This window comes from Prenolepis imparis, unplaced genomic scaffold (assembly GCF_030444845.1).
Source record: "Prenolepis imparis isolate NDT839.2.m4 unplaced genomic scaffold, iyPreImpa1.0 SCAF_9, whole genome shotgun sequence".
Taxonomy (NCBI): domain Eukaryota; kingdom Metazoa; phylum Arthropoda; class Insecta; order Hymenoptera; family Formicidae; genus Prenolepis; species Prenolepis imparis.
In genome coordinates, this window is record NW_028141167.1 from 13804000 (window position 1) to 13813056 (window position 9057).

The 9057-nt window shown below is 28.7% G+C and overlaps 1 long non-coding RNA gene across 8 annotated transcripts; it reads left to right on the forward strand.

Annotated features, from left to right (window-relative positions):
* Window positions 1-2704: 2704 nt before the first annotated feature.
* LOC145940550 (uncharacterized) lies at window positions 2705-8223 on the forward strand. 8 transcript variants are annotated; one of them, XR_014426035.1, is made up of 3 exons: window positions 2705-3171; window positions 3845-5535; window positions 7467-8223. It is a non-coding gene; the product is annotated as an uncharacterized LOC145940550 (long non-coding RNA). The 8 variants fall into 8 exon arrangements; XR_014426037.1 differs by having other exon boundaries at window positions 3930-5535; XR_014426036.1 differs by having other exon boundaries at window positions 2705-3086.
* Window positions 8224-9057: the final 834 nt, after the last annotated feature.

Genomic DNA, 9057 nt, shown 5'->3' on the forward strand with positions numbered 1-9057 from the left:
AACAAATCTCTTTCTGATATTTTAAAGGCATTAATTTCAATGAGTTTTATTTCTTTTTTAATAAATAATTAAATTTAATTAAATTAAAATAAATTTTGAATATGTGTGTTTAATATAAATATAATATATTATAGTATACGGAGTGTCCCACATATAAAGTGTTATTAATAAATAAAAAAATATATAAATCTTATCCTTATAATTTTTTATATTTATATAAAAAAATTAAGATAGTTTTATTTAAAAAACATAAGTGACCTTTAAATAACTTTGAAAATCAGAGGCGCCAACTTTTTCCCCCTCAAAATTATAAAATTTTTTATACGAAACATGTTTCTTTAAAATGCTTTGTTTCCGAGATATAAGTTTGATATAACGCTTATTATAAGATATAATACTTTAACTGACTCACCCTGTATAGTAGTTGTATATTCTAAACAATTAATCAATTAATTTTAATTACATCTCTCAGATTTTTTGATAAATTTCTACTTTAATTTATAAAACTTATACATTAATTAACATAAATTAATTTATATAAGATTTATTACTCTTTACTTATTGTTAGTTCGATGAATGCCATTTTATATTTTAACGGATTTATAATTTTATTTTTGCTTTATTATTACTACAGTATTAATTTTCTTCGTTATATAATTTTATTAGTTATAACACATCATCTCTCAAACATTTAAATTCCAAAGTGTTAAAAAATCAAACATAATCAATAATTTTTTATCGCCTTTTATCACGTTTTATGTTCATAACAATATACAATCCTTATCGACTTCTTAATGATTGACAATCAATTATTTTTTTTTTTTTTTTTTATTATGGATGATCTTCAACTATGATATCCGCCACTTGAAACTCTTTCTATCCATTTTTAGCGATATATATATAATAAAGCTCCACAATCATACGACTTCTTCTATGAGAAAGCCAATTGCTTATAGAGGAAGTTTTATGAGCGAAATAAAATGGTGAGGAAACAATGTGCAAGTTTCTAATTTGCACATAAAATATTTTTTTTTTTAATTCGACATTTAAATTATATGTCAATGTATTCAAAATGTTCCAAAATTCGGAAATTTACATTTTAAAAAAATTCAAAATTTTATAAAAAACCATTTAATTAATTCTCACCAAATTCAATATCAATCATTTTTTAATGATATTTTATTTATAAAAAGAAAAAAATTAGCTCGATATCTTAAAATTTACGAAAGTTAGAGCGTGTACAGATATTTTTTTGAAAAATTCAATATTCCATAGAAAATGAACCCTTTCACCGATCCTCATCAAATTTAATACCAACCATTCTTTAATAATACCCTATTCATATAAAAAATTTAATTCGATATGTCAAAATTTATGGAAGTTTATTATGGAAGAGCAATCTTCCTCAAAAAAATTTATAATTAAAAATGAACCCTTTTATCGAGCCTCGTCAAATTCAATACTAACCATCTTATGATACTCTATTCATATAAAATTTTGCTGTGATCTCAAAATTTACGGAAGAGTTATAGAGCAATCACAGACATTTTTGTGAAAAATTAAAACTACATTAAAATTTAAAACATGAATTTTTATAAAAATGACAGTAAATAAAAGTGTTGTACTACTTTACTTGTATGCCAAATTGGAGCTCTGTTTAAATAATTTTTGAGTTATAGATGTTTGAAAGTGGTTACATTTTTAAAACATGTGATTTTGAGTGTTTTGAAACATTTTCACATTTTGGTATTGAAATCTGAAAAAGAAACAATTTTCACAAAGCTTTCTCTATGAGGAAGCAATATATTGTTATTATTGTGACGTGATGATTCTTAATAATCGATATCTGAACAAATACGCGATAAAGTTAAATTTAAAAGAAAAGGAAAAAGAATTAAAAAAGTAAAAAAGAATCGAAAAAGAAGATTAAAAGATAATAATGCACATAGGAATGCAATTTTCTTTTCTCAAATCTCTTTTAATTTTTCTTTTGCCCCTTTTCTGATATTTACACAAAATATCTCTATCTCTCAGATCCTTTATCAAGGATCCATGGAGTCTCTCATATATATATACGTATTTGTGTACGTGGGTGTAATTTAATTTTAAATATAATCTTTAAATACATATAATTTATATATATAATTTATAAATATTAATAATAATTAATATTAATTAATTAATGAATAAATGATAATGTTATTATTATGTTAATATTATTATATTAATTAATTAATATGTTATATTATTATATTAATTAATTAATATGTTATATTAATTAATTAATATTAATTATAAATATTTTTTTAATACGTTAGATTGTTAGTATCTTTCCATGATATGTTTAATAATCAACACCTGAACAATACGAGATAAAGTTAAATTAAAAAATTGAAATAGTAAAAAAAAAAGAAATCGCGAAGATCAAAGGACAATAACGCACGTACATATAGGAATGTGCAATTTTCTGTTCTCAATCATCTCTCTTAATTTCCATTTCCTTTTCTCATACAATTCGGTACAAAATATCTCTATATCTGAGATCGCCGAGTCGTATCAAGGATCCGTGATATATAGATGCTGCGCGCACAGTAACAACTGAGGTCAACTCCTCTCGGCGAAGGTTTTCACCCCACTTTCCGTATATGATACGATGGTCCCCTCTACCTACGCTCTCGTTGCTCGTACTCACCCCACCTTAGGTTCTCCAACACAGCACCTGTCGTTACGACGGCGAACGTCTGGCTTTCCGCTAGTCTGACGTATATACGGCTGTCGCAGGTTCTCCCGAGATTCTTGTCGCGTGCACAGTGAGTCCTGTCATCTGCATTCATTGTGCATCGCGTTCTCCTTTTTCCAGCGCGATTTATCTATTCCTCGCGACAAAGCTGTCAGCCGGATGTGTTATTGTTCTCGTGGATTTTTTTATATTTTCTTTTATTTATTTATCTATTTTTTTTTTTGTACGGAAAATTGTGTCCGAAAATCACGAAGACACTTTCGATCCGAGCGAATGTCCCATCAGTGATAGTGTGGAAAAATAAGGGCTCGTTGTGTGGAACAAAGTTTCGAAAGAGGAAATAAAAGTGAATTTATGATCACAAATCACAGAATCTTAAAAAGACAATTTCTCTCAAAAATTTAAGATTGATGTGATCGTCTTAAAATCATGTGCGGGTGCAAGAAATTTGTTTGCCGGATAAGATGAATCAAGCGTGACAGATGATCGCCGCGTGACTTTTTTCATTACAGATTTATTTTAATAGATCCTAAATAATAACCAATTTATATTATACGAATCTAATAAGGTTGAACTAAATTTCCGCATATATATATTTACATTTTCAAATATTTAACTTACTCTCTTTAGGGACTTGATTGATCGACCCCCAACAATCTTTGTTTGTGTACAATATATATATATAATATATATCTCTTTCTGTTACGCGTTTTTGAAAGTTTCATCAAGTTGTATAAAAATAAAAGATTACACAAATAATTTTAATTATTACGGAAAAATTTATTTATTGCAGAATTTTGAAGATTGTAAATTAGAGATTGATCGATCGATCGCAGAAAAGCGCATTGTGTATTTCCCTTCGAATCACGTGATACGCACATTGACGTGCTACTTCGAGACCAGTCATACCTGTAATTCTACATCCACCACGTGGTCGATCGCAATCATGTAAACATACTTATTTCACCGGCGATCATCGACGATCTAAGAGAATATTATCTCTTATTGGATCAATATTTGAAGAGATAATGTTCTCTTGAATAAGCGCTGCTTTCTTCTCTTCGACATGTCGAATAATAAGGAAAACGATATAATTTATTATAGTAGAACGATTTAATAGCGCGTAAGAGTTAGTGTTTTTACCGGTAATAATAATTGGTTCTTCAACGAATTATTTGAAATAACTTAGGCGTGCACACGAAAAACAGCTGATGTACAACTTGGAGAAGAAATTTAGGCAGATCGATATATCGAATTGTAATATCGAGACGGCGTGATTTCTCGACTCACTTCTGGGAAAAAGTGATGATCGAGGAGGCTTTGTGGAAAATAGAAGAAATTCATGAAAAAAGTTTCATTAAAATTGAAATACATAAAAATGAAACAGAAATGTTTATAAGACATACATATTTTTTATGAAAGCACTCTTGAAAAGATACTTGACAAAATAAGTCACAAAAAACGAAGCTTCTGAAGAAATAATTTTGTAAAAAATACTTGCTGGAAACATATGTTTGGATGAAGAACATCGAGGAATTAATTATTTACGAAGAGACTATTTTAAAGAAGTCTGTTGAAGAGATTCTAAGAATATTTTGAAGAACTATCAGAGTGAAGAGTCTACATCAAAGAAGAAGATACACATTCTCTCTTTCTTTTTCGATTAACAATTACCTCATTTCCTAGATTCTCTTGAGAAAACAACCTTTTTTTGAGGAGCTCCGAGAAGTCAATTTATCCTATATAGCTTCCGAAAAGCTATCCTACTCTTTGCATCTCGATTGATCGTTCCTTCTTGATCGCTTTCTATTTCTGGATTGGAATGAAGATTGGATACCTCTTCTTTGTAATCGCTGACAGATGACACGAGAATGACACTCGAGAAGTTGTTCGCGCGAACACCGCGAGACGTCGCGACGCTGGGTCGACGAATCAAGCGTCGTCGCGACTTTGGTTTTACGTAATGCCGATTTGCTGCTGGCCAACGTTGCTGCTCACCAACACCAAGTTGGGGGGACTTGTCAAGGTCACGGGTCGCAGAAAACGCACTACAGGCCCGTAACGAGACGCCGTAGTGTCTGAAGCTACCTACCATTGATTGACACACCAGTCTAACAAAAAACCAAGTGTTTCGCAAGTCGAACGAAGACCCTCGAAGAAATCGAAGAAAGTAAAAACCTAATCACCAAATTCGCTATTTAATGAGATTTAAGGGATTGCGAAGAAAACTAATAGAAATAAAGAAAAGAGAAACGAAAGAAACTTTTGAGACATTAGGAAAGTTAGGAAATCGATGAGTCTTAAGACATTAGGAAATAAGGAAATCCGAGAGGTTAGAAAACAAATGAGAAGTGAGAAAGTCGATGATATATTGAATCAAGAGATGGCATGCGGAGGAATGAAGAAGGAAAATAAAATATAAAAATTGAAGAAATTGAGAAATTGAAAAATGTTAATTGAATATCGAGACATAGGATGATTCTTTTTTTAAATTCCCGGTCCGAACTTTTCAAATATTGAAAAGGAAGCAAACACGTTTTCTCGATTCTTTTCTTCTCTCTTCTTCTACTGATTATCGATATTTTAATCTTCTGCTTTCAATTCAAACGGACACCGAAACATTGGTTCTCTTAAATCTTTACGGAAATAAAGCTGAGATAATTATAAGAAGATATCGTGCGTTTCTGAAAAAGAAATCGAAGAAAAGCTGAAGGAAAAGATATTATCAGACATTCTCTCGAAGAAGACGATATAAGCTCGAAGGCGATACTTGGACTTTGCTTGCGGAAGACGTCGTAAGTGCCTTTTCCTGTCTAGATATCATCAGGCTCTCCTCGTGGAGTCTTTTCGATTCGCGTTTGAATGACCTTCAGAAGTAGCGTCGCGAAAATTCATGAGAACTTTGAAATTTTGCATTTGTTTTGCGCTGTTGTTGTTGCTATTATTGGGAAGAATGTTATTTCCGGAACTCCTCAATTTGATAAGTCATTTTGACAGAATTTTTTATCAAAAGAAGAATACCGCGAATATCACAATGCGTGTTTTAGAGATATCGATTTTTAAAAATCGCAAAGATGTCCTCTGCATCTCTACCACAAAAAATTCTGACCTAATCCAAACCCATTTCTAATATTAAATTGATATTAGATCTGTTATTTTAAAAAATTTGATGAGAAAAATCTCTATGAAAAGGATCTCTTGCTAAAAAATTTTGAAATCTCAATATATTTTTCAAAAAAAAAAAATAATAATAATAAATTTCGAAACATCCCGATATATCTCGAAAACCGATAATAGCAGCGCATCGTAGTTTGCGACATTTCTTTTCTCGGTAAAAAATTTATCGAACACACCTGTCAAATTAAAAGATGCCGGAAATAACATTTTCCCCCTATTGTTCGAGCATATATAACGTCACGATCCCTCTCAGGTTCTCGCTCGCAGATTCGTCGCGACTCTCAGCCGGCGCGGACGCGAATTATCAGTACTCGCGAATCGAGTGTTTTCCTATCGTATCAGACACTTTTACATCCATAAATCATCTCAGGTTTGGTAAATTGTAAATTCGAACAATTTTATTTCTGTGATTTGAATTGAATTTGTCGCTTATTAACATCTAGTTATGTTAGGTTTCAAAATTAACTTAGATTTTCACTTTTAAGATAATTTACGAAGATAATCTGTAAATGTTACGAATCACAGATTTTTTTATGGATTTGAGTCTGAATTTTTACCAACAAAAATGTTCAAGCAAAAAATCATCATGTGTATTTTGTAAATCTCCAAAATTTAACATTTCTCTCATAACTTATGGTACAAACGGAAAGTAAATAATTCTTCACGCAAAAATGAATGATTTTACACAAGGTTTTATTTTCGATTTTGAAAATTGAATAAGTGAAAATATTTTTGCGTTTTTAAATTTAACAACTATGAAAATACATTTCTAGAGAAAAAATGAAAGTGATCTTGATATTTTACACGTTAATTGTTCAATAATTTGAATTATTTTATTTGGATTGTTACATCGAACATTTTTTTTTTAATATTAATATATTTAATATTTAATATTTTGTTAATATCTATTATATCATCATCATTTTAAGAGCTTGATGTATGAGGGATGTAAGATCATTCAAGTTTAGAAAAGTGCAAAGAGAGAAATAATTTTTTTACTTCAAACGTATTTTTCGAAAACAAAAATTATGCATAAAAGAATATTTTATTTTTATTAATTATTCTATCTTTTCCATTTATTTTTGCTCTCTTTCTAATTGTATTGCACAATTATGAGAAACACATTAATACAAGAATAAAGGAAAATACGATATAATAAATTATAAATTTATAATTTTATAAATTTATATTATATTGAACGGGATGAACGGGATGATATACAAAATATATTTCAACATCTAAAAAGAAATTGATAATAAAAAATTCATATAATTTCTCGTTCTTGACATTATTACAGTTTAATTTTATTACAGTGAAAAAAAACAAGAGTTTTAATCTGAAATGCTTAATAGTTTTAATTGCTTTGAAAGATATTAGCTTTAAATATTGAAAAGATTTAGGGAGATTTTTCATAAAGAGAAGCCGAGAATTGTGTACACAAGTAAAATTCAAAAATTGTATGCTGATAAACTTTTTTTGCTATATCTAATTATATTATAAAACTTGATAAAATACTTTCTCGAAATCGATAAAATCTTGATATTTTCAGTCGCAATCGCAGATATGGACCCAGGACGGGACTCTATCATATACAGAATGACGTCGAACCGAATGAAGAAGGACAATTAAGTGTAAAAGTGTAATATAGTTGTAATTTTGTGATATGTGTTCTGTGCGCAATATACTTATCGGAGCACTCCTGTATTCGTAATTTATTAGCTAGTTGGAGATAATTCAAATAGCATATTTCCTTAATATATAGGTTCTAGAAATTGACTCAAATGTCAAAGTCATTAATTGCAAGGATAAAATTGTATCTCACTTTATTCAATCGTATGTGAAAAAATAATTATTACATTATAAAAGTTGTGCAAATTTATATATATTCTCTCGAGAGCCAATAAAGATTGGCTATTTTAAATAGAATGTAATTATCCGAATTAAAGCATCTTACGCATTTTTTAATCGTCAGAAATGTATAATCTCAATCGAAGTTAATTCTCCAATGCCATAAATATTCGAAAATAGCATAACAATTGTTACGTTTTCATTGCCGCAAAAAAAATGTATGCAGAAATCACTCTCGACTGTCCGCAGCAACGGAATCTGATCTCTCCGAGAATATAATTTAAAAATTATATATATAAGTAAGCGCTGGAATGCTATCAGGAATGCGGAATTAAATGTCGATTTAATGTCTTAATCAAGGTACGCGATCAAAATTAACTACTTTTTTGTTGTTCAATTGAGTTAGTATAAGTGAATAAGTTACGAACGCTACTGTACGTTGTATAATAATTGTAATCTGAGAGGATGCAATAAAATTTTCATTCTTGTTTTAAAAATTTTGTTGACGAATGTATTATTAAGCTGTCCTTATTACAAATTATATGGCCAACATCTTGATGACTTTCTCTAGCTTCATTATTTCATTTTTACAATAATGGTCCGATCTGAATATTTATATAATTTAATTAAATTAGATATTTGATCAATTTGAACATTTTAATTATTTATTTGAAAGACATTGAATGCATTATCATTAAGAATTTGACTCCTGCTTCATTATTTAATAGTTTAATTTTTACGATATTGGTCCCATCTGAATATTTATATAATTTAATTAAATCAGATGTGTGATAAGTTTAATCTTTTTAATTACTTATTTGAAAGACATTGAATGCATTTTCATAAAAATTTGACTCTTCCTTAATTATTTAACAGTTTTATTTTTACGATATTGGTCCCATTTGAATATTTATATAATTTAATTAAATTAGATGTGTGATAAGTTTAATCATTTTAATTACTTATTTGAAAGACATTGAATGCATTTTCATTAAGAATTTGACTCTTGCTTCATTATTTAATAGTTTCATTTTTACGATATTGGTCCCATCTGAATATTTATATAATTTAATTAAATTAGATATTTGATCAATTTAATCATTTTAATTACTTATTTGAAAGACATTGAATGCATTTTCATTAAGAATTTGACTCTTGCTTCATTATTTAATAGTTTCATTTTTACGATATTGGTCCTATCTGAATATTTATATAATTTAATTAAATTAGGTATTTGATCAATTTAATCATTTTAATTACTTATTTGAAAGACATTGAATGCATTTTCATTA